Genomic DNA, 12,796 nt, shown 5'->3' on the forward strand with positions numbered 1-12,796 from the left:
TTGGGAGTACAGGGAAAATTTTCTGGGCAATCTTGGTGGTTCTTCTGGGTCTTCACTTACTCTGTGTTTGTCCCAGTAAATCTCAGAGAAGGCAGAGGCACTACCCAACTGTCACTAGACTGTGAGCTCCTTCAAGGCAGGGACAGCATTTAATTTATCTTAGTATCTTCCCCGGCTCTGCACTTTGCTTGGTAAGTGTGTTCGTTCAAACAAGATGCATAAAAGAATGAAGGATTACCGCATGACCTGTTTTGCTGCCCCTGCTAAATTCACATCTTGAGAAGCTTTGTTACACGAGAATAAAGTCTCAGAACACAAATCCTCCATCCTTTCTTATTTCAACAAGGAGCACAAGGCCTAGTTCTTCTGTCACATGAGTGATCAGAACTCAGAGGCCACCAGCCGGAGCAAGATCATTTCCCTGCCTCCTCTTAGAGAGGGCAACACACGCACACACATACTCATATATACCCCACAATGCTAAGGGGGAAAATTATTGAAAATTGGATGTTGAGAAAGTGTAGCAGAGAAAGTAGACTGCCCTCCCACCTGTTCCTGAAAAGTCAGGGTGTGAGCATTGAAAAACAAGAGATGAGGTTAAGGGAGAAGGATCCTACTCATCTGTGGCTAAGAAAAGAATCACATGCTCACCATTCCTCCAACACACATTGTACTTTCCGAAAGACGTGCTTCTGCTGCCTCTAGGATGGAGGCAGATTATAAAGAAATTTTTTTTTAATCGGAAAGAAAAATACAACTATCATAGCAGAAGAAATGGGCAGAAGGTGTGAAAAGGCTAGTAATGAAACCAGAAATACGACTGGCCAATAAGCACATGAAAAGATGTTCAACTCTAATATTCCCATAAATAAAAATTAATAATGAGATTTCATTTTTTGACTAAACAGATTGGAAAAGATGAAAAAAGAATAATTACCAGTTGTTGGTGAGGATGTGATAAAACTGTTATTCTTATGCATTCCCCTTGGGAGTGTTAGTGACAAACCTTCCCTTTCTAGGGTGATTGGGCACATGTGTATGATGATGGATTATAACTAGTCTTTGGGTGGTGAACATGATGTAATCTACACAGAATTCAAGTTATATTATGATGTACAGCTGAAAGTTATATAATGTTATAATCCAATGTTACTGCTATAAAAATAAAAATTAAAAAAATAAATAAAGTGAAATGAAAAAAAGAGAAAAACCAGAGAAGGCTGGTTACAGGTCTGAGGCAATAGAAACAAAAACAAAAAACCCCCCAAAACCCTTCCCTTTCTAGAAGGCACTTTGACCATAAGAAAAGCCTTAACATTTTACATATCCTTCAATCTCAGTCATAAGAGAAGTGTAAATTAAAACTACAGGGAAATACCATTTTTGCTTTGCCAATGAACAAAGATTGAAAAAAGGTTGGTAATGCATTGTGTCGGTAGGGAAATGGACACTCTCATACGTTGATGATGACAGTGTACATGGTAGAACTTCTTTAGGGTGCAATTTGCAATACATATCCATAGTTTAAACCCAAATGCTTTGATCCGGAATAGGTGGGAATTTGTCCTACCAATATACCCTCTCTTCCTTCCTAAGACATTTATAAAGGTATATTATTGCGGCATTGTTTTTGGAAGATTGGAAACAAATGTCCTTCAGTAGGGGACTGGTTGGATACATTTGGACACATCCAAATAACACAGCCATTTAGGAAAATGAGGTTTCATCACTAACCCAGCCTTGTGGATGCCCACGAGAGCCTATTTGTGGACTTCTGATACTAACCCCTAGTCTCCTCTTCTGACTTTCCTCCTAAATGTGAAAGACTGTACGTAATAGCATCCACCTTACATGAATAACTTCATGTACATTAATATATATATAGGTATCTGTAGAATGTTGGCTATATTTTTTGTATCGCCTTTTAGAAAATGCAAAATTATGACCACTTGCAATTAACCATGTTAACAAGATGAAGGAGATATGCTCGTAGTTCTTTTATTTTATTTTATTGTGTACCATTTAAACCATTTTTTAAGCGTACAGTTCAGTGGCATTAAGTACACTCACACTGTCGTGCAACCATCACCACTATCCATCCCCAGAGCTTTTTTTGTTATTCCAAACTGACAGTATGTACTCATTAAACAATAATTCCCCATTCCTCCTCTCCCCAGCCCATGGTAACCACTGTTTCACTTTGCATCCTATGAATTTGATGACTTTAGGTCCTTTATGTAAATAGAATCATACAATATTTGTCCTTTTGTGTCTGGTTTGTTTCACTTAGCATGATGTCTTCAAGATTCATTATTCATTTTTAATATGGAAAATAAAAGGAAAATAAGACATGGAAATATTTCCAAGACATTTTGAGTGAAAAAAAGGCAAAACCAGGTATATATTATGTGATCATTTATGTGAAAAACAAAGAAAGACTTGGAGGGTAGAGGGTAAGAGGGAGAGATTTGTCACTGCATATCCTTTTATGTGATCTGAATTTTGATCAACCTATGTATGTATGTATGTAGGTAGGTAGGTATTTTCCATTAAATATTTTTTCAATGCCCATATGCTTTGACCTAGCATTTTGATTGCCAGGAATTTATAGTAAGGAAATAACTGAACAAACGCTTAAAGATTTACAAAGCTATTTTTTGAAGTATTGTATGTAAAGGTGAAAACTGGGAGACCATAATAATGTTTAGCAATAAGACACTTATAAAATAAATTATGATATATGTCCATAAAATGGAATGCAATGTAAGCCTCATAAATGACAGTATAAATTTATGTATTTATCAAAATGAAAAAATGTCACAGTGTATTGTGAACTGAAGAAAGCAAGTTACAAAATAGTATGTCTAGGATGATCCTGCTTTTATACACATGCATTAATATGTGTATATATGAAGAAGAAAATCTATAAAGATACACACTAAAGTATTAACAGTGATTATCAGTGGCTGTTGGAATTTGGGGTGGTTTAAAATTTTTTCTTTTAATATATCCATATTTTCTAACTTTCCTCAATCTGTATTATTTGTGTATGTGTGTGTGTGCATATATACAAGATGATCATAAGTGAAAAATAAAAACGTCATAAGCACTGGAAATACACCAAAACGTTGATGGTGGTTAATGTTCTCATGAGGTAAGACTGCGGCGGGGGATGGGGGCGGGCAGGGGAGGCATGTTCATTCACTTTAGTCTTTGTGTCTTCCAGATTCTCTATACTGAAGATGTATTATTTTATGATATTTTAAAAAGAAAGGTTGGGGAGTGACGTTGAGAGCCCGCTTTCACTTTCTACTTTATTCACTCCTTGATTGTTTGAATTTGTTGCAGCAAACGTATTATTTTGTAATGAAAAACAAACATTAGCAAGTGCATTTCAGAAAAACTTTCATCTTTAAATAAAAGGTAAATTATCCACACAAAACCTGCACACAAATGTTTATAACAGCTTTATTCATAATTGCTAAAACTTGGAAGCAACCACGATTTCCTTCCATAGGTAAATGGATAAATAAACTGTGAGACATCCATACAGTGGAATATTGTTCAGCGCTAAAAAGAATTGAGCTATCAAGCCATGAAGAGATATGGAGGAAACTTAAATGCATATTGCTAAGTGAAAGAAGCCGATGTGAACAGGCTGTTTACTGTATGATTCCAACTATATGGGCATTCTGGAACAGGTAAAACTATGGTGACGGTAAAGCCATGGTAAAACCACTGATCTAGTGGTTGCCAGGGGTTGAGAGGAGAGAGGGATGAATTGGCAGAACATAGGATTTTTAGGGCAGTGAAGCTATTCTGTACAATACTGGAGTTGTGGATACTTATTATATGTTTGTCAAAACCCAAGAATGTACAATACCAAGAGTGAACCCTAATATAAAGTATAGACTTTTGCTAATAATAATGTATTTCATATTTGTTCATCAACTTTAACAAATGTACCACAGTAACGCAAGACAGTAGTAATAGAAGGATCTGTGTGGGGGTGGGGTTTGAAGAGGGAGTATATGGGAACTTCCTGTACTTACTGCTCAATTTGTCTGTAAACCTAAAACTACTTTAAGAAATAAAGTCTATTAAGTTTCTTAGAAAGGTAAATTTATCATGAATGAAGAAAATCATGGAGAAGTTCCCAAATGGCAGAGCTGACCTTCCCTCCCGGCTCTGTGGAGTTCCAGGTGCAATGCTCGTGTCCAGTGCCCGCCGAAGGCATTTCTAGTTGGCTGCGGTGTGCAGTGTCCTTTGCAATTTAGCAAACCGTCTCCTTTCAATTTCAGCAGGTTTTGTACCCTGGCAGAGATGGCAGTATCTCAGAGTAAGCAAAAGCGATAGAGTTAACCGAGCACTTCCCGGCATTAAACATGTACAAATGTATGAAATAAATAATTATGACATTAACATTTTTTCTAAGCAGATTGCTGTGGGCCTATGACTGCTGGGAGTGTCAGGAGGAACTGAGGAAAGTGCTGGTTAGGGAGGGCTGATGGAGAAGGGAGAATTTTAGAAAGTGTTTAAAAATAAAGGAAAGGGGTATGATAGGAAAGCCATGGGTAAAGGGAGGACACTATTAGATGCTTTCTAATTTAAAGACCAGGGAGAGGTACAGTGAGGGTGTCATTAAATTTTACCCCAGGATGGAGCATGGTTACGAGTCTGAATGGAGACTAATGCTTGTTTGTTCTCAATATAAACAAAAATATTTTCAGATTAAACTTTGTGGCTCATTTGCTGAGAAGTAGTTGCCTAAGAGATCTAGTGGGATAGGAAACCGGGTGATGAACCTCTTAGCTGCTTAAGTGGACGGGTTCTGTCCCCGTGGCCCTTACTTCAATGAGTGCCCATGTCAAACGTCAACAACACTTCCTTGGTTTGTTTTTAGTGTTTCTGGTGCTGCCTCAGCCAGATAAATGATTAACTTAGCTGCTTACTTGTGGGTGATCACTTTAATCTTCATCATAAAGTTGCATTTTCCCCAAATATATTCTACAAATCCAATTGCTGGCTAATTTGAAAGGAAATAGATGGGTTTAAACTACAATAGGATTGATCCTAAATCACCGGCCGAGGGAAGCTGCAAAATATTAGCTTCTGCCGCTTTTCTATTGATGTGGGAAGATTTATGTGATTCTTGTCCAGAGTCTGAAGTTGGGCCAAACTGGAACAGAACAGATCTCTCAAGCTTCTTTCTTCCAGATGAGGGAGGGAGAGAATTCTAGGATAATGACTTGGAGATAGCTGGAAAGCTGCTTTCGCCTTAGTCTCCTGCTGTGACTCATGGTTTCAGCAGTTGAAAAGAGGGACTGGAAGGGAAGCTGGAATCCTACACAGGGCAGAGGGTCACTTCTGGCCCAGTCAGTGTGACAACAAACATTGCATAGGAATGAAATAGCATTTGCCCTAGCCGACAAATCCAAAAAGCCAAATCACCCACCTCTTAAATAAAAATCCATACTGCTTTCATTGTTTCCAGTTCTTTATATTTTAATGAAAAATGACACTTTTTTTAAATGGTTATTTTTGGAATAGTTTAGTTTGAATTCTTTTAATTTTTTTTTCTGAGGAAGATTAGCCCATAGCTAACATCTGTTCCAATCTTCCTTTATTTATTTTTTTTAATATGTGGGTCACCACCACAGCATGGCCAACAAGTGGTGTAGGTGTGCGCCCGGGATCCGAACCCATGAACCCGGACCACTGAAGTGAAGCATGCCGAACTTAACCACTGCACCACAGGGCCAGCCCTTCTTTTTTTTTAGTTAATGGATTGGGTTTATATTTAGACTTCTTCCCAAGCACTTCTGCATTTGTAAAATGAGAACTAAATGTACCTCATAATATTGTAAGATAAATCAGATAATACGTGTGTTATGGGCTGAAATGTGTCCCTCCAGAATTCATATGTTGAAGCCCTGATCCCCAGCACATCAGAGTGTGACTTTGGAGACAGGGCCTTCAAAGAGGTGATTAGGTTAATGAGGCTGTTAGGGCAGGCCCTGATTCAATCGGACTGGTGTCCTTATAAGTAGAGGAAACTGGGACACACAGACATAGCAGGGATGCACGTATACAGAGAAGAGGTCATGTGAGGACACAGTGAGAAGATGTTGGTCTACAAGCCAAGGAGAGGACCCTTAGAAGAAACAACCCTGATTTCCCAGAAGAAACCTTGATCTCAAACTTCCAGCCTCCAGAACTGTGAGACAATAATGTTCTGTTGTTTAAGCCACCCAGTCTGCGATATTTTGTTATGACAGCACTAGCAAACTAATACAACATGTGAAACATTTAGCATGATGCTTGTCCCGCAATAAGTACTCAATAATTGTCTCCAATTTAATGGGTGCTCTTGATATAGAAGACTATCCTTGCCAGCCTGGCTCCTTCATGTGAAATGCAAATCTTGTTAAAATTTAAAAGATTTTTGAAAACCAAGCATGCTTTTACTTACTGAACAGAAGGCATGATTTTAAACTGTAATCTAGAAAGAACTGACCTGGCACAGTGGTCTAGTGGAAACATAGTTCATGAAACCGATTTTCTTTTCTCCTCACATGCAATTAGCTACAATTTGGTCTTTTCCAATAGTACTATTTTGCCTTATGAATTGTCTATGATGACTATCAATTTTTGATCATTGTAGAAAATTTACAAAATAAACAAAATAGTAAAAAAATAATTAATGATAGAAATATCCAGAGACAACTATACCTAACATTTTGATTTATTTCCTTCTACTTTTTCTGTGCAAAATTTTAACATAGTTAAAACCATACCATATATATAATTATGTATGTTTCTTTTTACACTTAATTTTGTATCATAAGCATTTCCCTGTGTTATGTGCATGCTATGTAAAAATAACTTTTATCAGTATAAGATTCCATCATATGGATGTACCATAATCTATTTAACTTCTCTAATCTTGAGCATTCATTTATTTCTCTATTATAAATAGAACCGTGATGAACATCTTTGTGAAAAAGCCTTTGTCTTTTTCTCTATTTTTTTCTGATTACAAAGTAATATATGCTTATTGTAAAGTATTCACACATTACAGAAATCCGTAATTTAGCACAGTGTTTTTCAAACAGTGGGTTAGGAAATCAACATACTTGGAAGGAACTGGCATTTTGATGCTTTACTTTTTATCATGAAAAATACCAAACATAAAGAAGAGAAAATAGTATCATGAATTGCCATATTCTCATCACTTGGATTTTTTTTTTGGCTTCTTATTCACTTTTTAAAATTTACTTGGACTAAAATTCACTCTTTTTGGTGTGTTGTTCCATGAGTATAGACAAATGCATATAGTCATGTAATCACCGCCACAATCAGGTGACATTCTATCACCCCTCCCCCCAAAATTCCCTCATTCAACCCCTTTGTAGTCAACCCTTTCCCCACCCCAACCCCTGGCAAGCACTCCTCTGCTTTCTATTTTTTTTTTTTTTTTTGCCTTTTCCAGAATGTCATATATATGGAATCATCAGGGCTAGGACTAGGGTGAAGCAAGTGATGTGCCTATGGCACAAAATGTAAGGAGGCAGCCGTTCTCGCTTTCCGATCCTGCACTTGCATGCCCCTGAGCACCAAGCTTGGCTCATCCTACTCCTAGCCCTGGGAATCAGCTAGTGTGTAGCATCTTGAGTATGACTTCTTTAACTTAACATAATGCATTAGAGAGTCACCCATGCTGTTGCATTTAATAATGGTTTATTCCTCTTTTACCCAGTAATTTTATTGCGATCATAATGGTTTATAACATGTAATTTCGGGTGAACATTATTATTTATCAATTTCTGAATAGACTTCGTCGTGCTCACCACCAGTACTATAATTTTTGTCCATCACCGCACATATGTGCCTCTTTACCCCTTTTGCACACCTCCCAACCCCCTCCTTCTCTGGTAACTACTAATCTGTTCTCCTTATCCATGTATTTGTTATCTTCCACATATGAGTGAAATCATGCAATATTTGTCCTTCTCTGTTTGGCTTATTTCACTTAACATCATCCCCTCAAGCTCCATGCATGTTGTTGCAAATGGAACGATTTTGGTTTTTTTTATGGCTGAGTAGTATTCCATTTTATGTATCTACTCAGCCATGAAAAAAGGTTTATTCATTTTTAATGCTGAGTATTATTCCATTGTACCCAACTTTTAAAAATCCACTTGTCAGTTGACAGACATTTAGATTATTTTTCCTTTTTGGCTATTATGAAGAGAGATGCTATGAACATTCATGTGCAAGTCTTCACGTGGATGCATGTTTTCATTTATCTTGACTATGTACCTAGGAGTGAGATTGTTGGGTCATATGGTAAGTGGATGCTGAACTTTATGAGAAACTGCCAAAGTGTTTTCCAGAGTGACTGTATCATTTGGATATTCCTATCAGCAATATAGGAGAGTTTCAATTACTCTGCCTTCTCATCAGCTCTTGGTATTGCCAGCTTTTAGAAAAGCCATATAAGAAGTGTGTCTGTCTCCTAGATTTAACAGTGGTTAACATTTTATCATGTAACCACCTATTTGAAGTATTTTAAAGTAAATTATGATGTCATGCTGCCTCTAAAAACTTCAGTGTGCATCTCTAAAATATAAGGATATTTCCCTACATAACCGCAATATCATTATTACACCTAACAAAGAATTAACAATGATTCCTTAGTATCATCTGAAACCTAGTCGTATTCAAATTTACTGTGAGACACAGTCAAAAAAGTGGAAAAGCTTTGATGTCAAAGGTGAAAGTATCAGTAAAGTCAGAAACAAAAGCAAGATGTTCAATAGCTCTGCTTCTTTCCAACATTTTCCTGAAGGTCCGAGTCAGTGAGAAAGAGAGATAAAAATGAGTAAATATTGTAAAGGAAGAGACAAAACTGTCATTGTTTGCAGACAATATGATTTTCTTTTAGAAATTATGAGAGAATGTGTGTGTGTATATATATATATATATATATATATATATATATATATAGCCAAAAAGCTTTGTCTTATTGTTTTTATAAAGTAATCACAAAAATTTAATTCACATTTGTTTAACCATTCACATCCACATCCAAACTTTTCTTCCATGTGTAGTTTAGTTATCCATAGATTGGTGAGTGGTCAGGGTTATATATATAGTTCTGATCAAACTCACAGGAAAATGAGAGATAGCATCAGTTAAGTTTAGATATAATGCCCTAGCATTGTTTGTTTCTTGTTGTGTATTTTGCTTGGTTGTTTTCCAGGCATACTTTCCCCCATCTTAACCTCTCAATTTAAGTATACATACAGAAAAGTGCACATATCATAAGCCTCATGAAATTTCATAAACTGAACATACTCAAGTAATGAGCAGCCAATCAGCAAACAACACTGTTAGCACCCCAAGCCCCCTTGAGTCCCTTTCAGTCACTACTCACCCCTTGGCCCCCAAATAATTAACAACAGATTTAAAGTATTGCCTATAACTTGAATTATTGTGAACAGAATCGTATTCTAGCCACGCTTGCTATAAAGCAAATAACCTTTTGTAATGCAAGTAATCATTTATCTGTTATCATCTGAACTTTGATATATATTTGGTTTTGTTAAAGCAGAGCACATTTGAAAATATATTCCACAGCCAAACCGGTATTACTTTTGAATTACTTGATAGCTTGAATTATCTATGACACTGCTTGTTTTCATTGGTGAAGATAAATTATCTGTGTATATATAATGTACTGTCCTTTATGTTTAATGATAACATAGTTAATAGGGAGAGAAATGTGGTTGACGGCTCATTGTATGGCAAATCATTATTTTATTACTATGCTCATGTGAACATTATCCTTCAGTTTGTAGCTGTAATCGTTGAATTTGCTAGAATTTGTGGGTTTGCCTCTTCATCTTATGACTAGACCAATGTCTTTGCTCAAACTTGCCCTGCTTCAAACTTTTCTTAAAACGTTTCTCTTACTCTCTTACTCTTTTTTCACTTGCCTTAATTCCAGTCTTTGATCTTGAGCTATATGGGTACCCGACTGTCATTAGGGCATTAGGCATGTCGTAGGGTTGACCTCTTGTACAATTGTCCCCGCAAAAAACCAACTTAATTAGTATTTGCAGTGAGAAAAATACAACTGCCATGGTGAGTAGATACGAGAAAGCTGCAGTTCTCAAAACTTATTGTGCATTAGATTCACCCTGGGTGCTTGATATAATTTTAAGCTTCTCATTCATTTGCATTACATTTTTGTATCATATGGAGTTTCATCTGCCATATGATTTAGTGAATCTTCCTGGGGCTCAGAGATCTGTGTTGTAAGCAACATGCAACTAGACCCTACCTTTCCCTGTCTACCTTACTGTTTCCCGGGCTCTCATGTTTCATCCCCTCCCCCCAAATCTTATTATTGTGGCTCACCCAAGACTTCCCTCTTCTGGTAGTGTTTATTGCACTATTTCTTTTAGATTTTTTTCAGAATGAAACTCTAGTAATTTCTTGTTCCCATTTTCAGGACCCTAGGTGACTGGATAATTCATAATAAGGTGCTCCTGGGTGGTAATTGTCTAATATGATAACTCTCCAACTCCCTATTTAACCAAGGCTTTTCAAACTTTTACCCAACCATTGCCTTAAACGATAGCATTTCCATACTTGGTAGGTTCAACGCATGCAGGAAATATGAGCTGGAGGGCTACTTAGCCTCCTCTGGAGCCATTTGAAGATCCTTATCAATTCTCTCTGTACATACAGCTTTCTTTGCATATGACCCAGTGGTTAAATATTCAATAAAATTCCTTGCATGTTGTGATCTCATTGTTGATGATCCTCTCTGTCGTTTTCCTATGTGACCTAAAGTGACTGCTTGTAAAACCATGTATGATGACCAGGAAGAAGTCTTGCTGACATAGAGAATGCTGAACACATCACCTTCTCTGTGATTTCTACTGTGGTTTCAAGGTATCTGGATTCTCCAGACAATTTACAGCCCAAAGACATGCCAGTTTTCTTGACTTCCTTTTCCATAGGTTCACTGGTGGCATGCTGGTGAGTGCATAGGTAGCAGAATTTAGTGATTACTTTGGCCTTTTGGTAAATGAAATTCTTGGGCTTTCCTGATATAGATTATGGATGATCTTGTTTCCCCATCCCAATTTTTTTCTTTTAAATATTTATTTATTTATGTAGAATAGGTAATACATTAACATGCTTCAAAAATAAAAGCAAAATAACAGGGCTTAGGGGCTGGCCCCATGACCTAGTGGTTGGCCCGGGTTTGGTTCCTGGGTGCAGGACCTACACCACTTGTTCATGGCCATGCTGTGGCGACCACCCACATACAAAATAGAGAAAGATTGGCACAGATATTAGCTCAGGGCGGATCTTCCTCAGCAAAAACAAACAAACAAAAAACCAAGGCTTACATTTAGAACTCCCATACCCACTTCTGTCTCCATCTATCCTAGTCCTTCCACTATCATAGGTAACGATTTTATGAGTTTCTTATATATCTTTTCAGTGTTTCTTTACGCAGACACAAACAAAAATATATTTTCTAATTTCCCCCCTTTCTTACACAAAAGGTAACATATTACCATACACTATTCTGCACCTTGCTTTCTTCACCTAACTGCATCCTTAAAATATATTAGTGCTTACAGAGCTCCTTCTTTCTTTCTTATAGCTTGATATAGTACAGTATTCAATAATATTGGTGTATTGTAGTTTATATAGCCCCCTATTGATAGACACTTGAGATTTTTTCCTGTCTTTTGCTATTAAAAACAATGAGAAAATGTACATACATTAATCCATAAAGTGTAGGTATGTCCTTACTGTGAATAAATTTGCAGAAATGGAACTGTTGGCTCAAAGGGTGAATGCATTAAATCTTTGTTCCACTTAGAGTTTAACCTGCCATATGGTGTGAGGAAGAGATGAACTTTATCTCTTTCTGTATAGCTACTCGGCTGTCTCAACAGCATTTATTTTAAAAACAAAGTCCATCCTTACCCCACTGATTTGATTTTGTACTCATTTTCTCTATGTGTTTGGTTCTATTTATGGACTTTATCTTCTGTCCTTTTAACCTTCAAAAACAGAAACCAGTTTAAGAGGCAAAGTGTTTATTTGGGATCAAAGAATGGCGATTCAGAGAGGACAGATTCAGGTAGAAACCCAAATAGTGTCCCAATTACAGGGTGAAAGAGGAGGGTTTTTGTGGGGAAAGGAGGGGGTAATTACATGCAAAGAAGAGGAAAAGGAAAAAAAATTTCTATAGGTGTTAATAAGCTAGGTTATTCTTTGGCTATACATGGCTGGTTGCCAATTCTATCTTCAGACAGAGAGTCCATAATCATCAGTCTTTGTGTTCAGGACACCTGCTTTCCTGTTAGCTTTACAACAGTTGTTTGGAAGACAATGTTGCTTTGGTCCAGTCCAAAGGTTCAAGGTGTAAGATGTGTAGGCAGTTCCTCTGAAATGGCTGCTCTGGTTCTATTTTATTTTTATTTATTTATTTATTTATTTATTTTATTTAATTCAGGTCATATCAGCTTGTAACACTGTGTGAATTTCAGGCGTACATTATTATATTTCAGTTTCCATATAGACTACATTGTGTTTACCACCAATAGTCTAGTTTTTATCCTTCACCATACATATGTGCCCCTTTACAAACCCTTTCACAATTCCCCTACCCCCTTCCCCTCTGGCAATCACAAATCTGTTCTCCTTATTTATGTGTTTGCTTATCTTCCACATATGAGTGAAATCATACACTGTTTGTCTT

Source organism: Equus caballus, chromosome X (genome assembly GCF_041296265.1).
Source record: "Equus caballus isolate H_3958 breed thoroughbred chromosome X, TB-T2T, whole genome shotgun sequence".
Taxonomy (NCBI): Eukaryota; Metazoa; Chordata; class Mammalia; order Perissodactyla; family Equidae; genus Equus; species Equus caballus.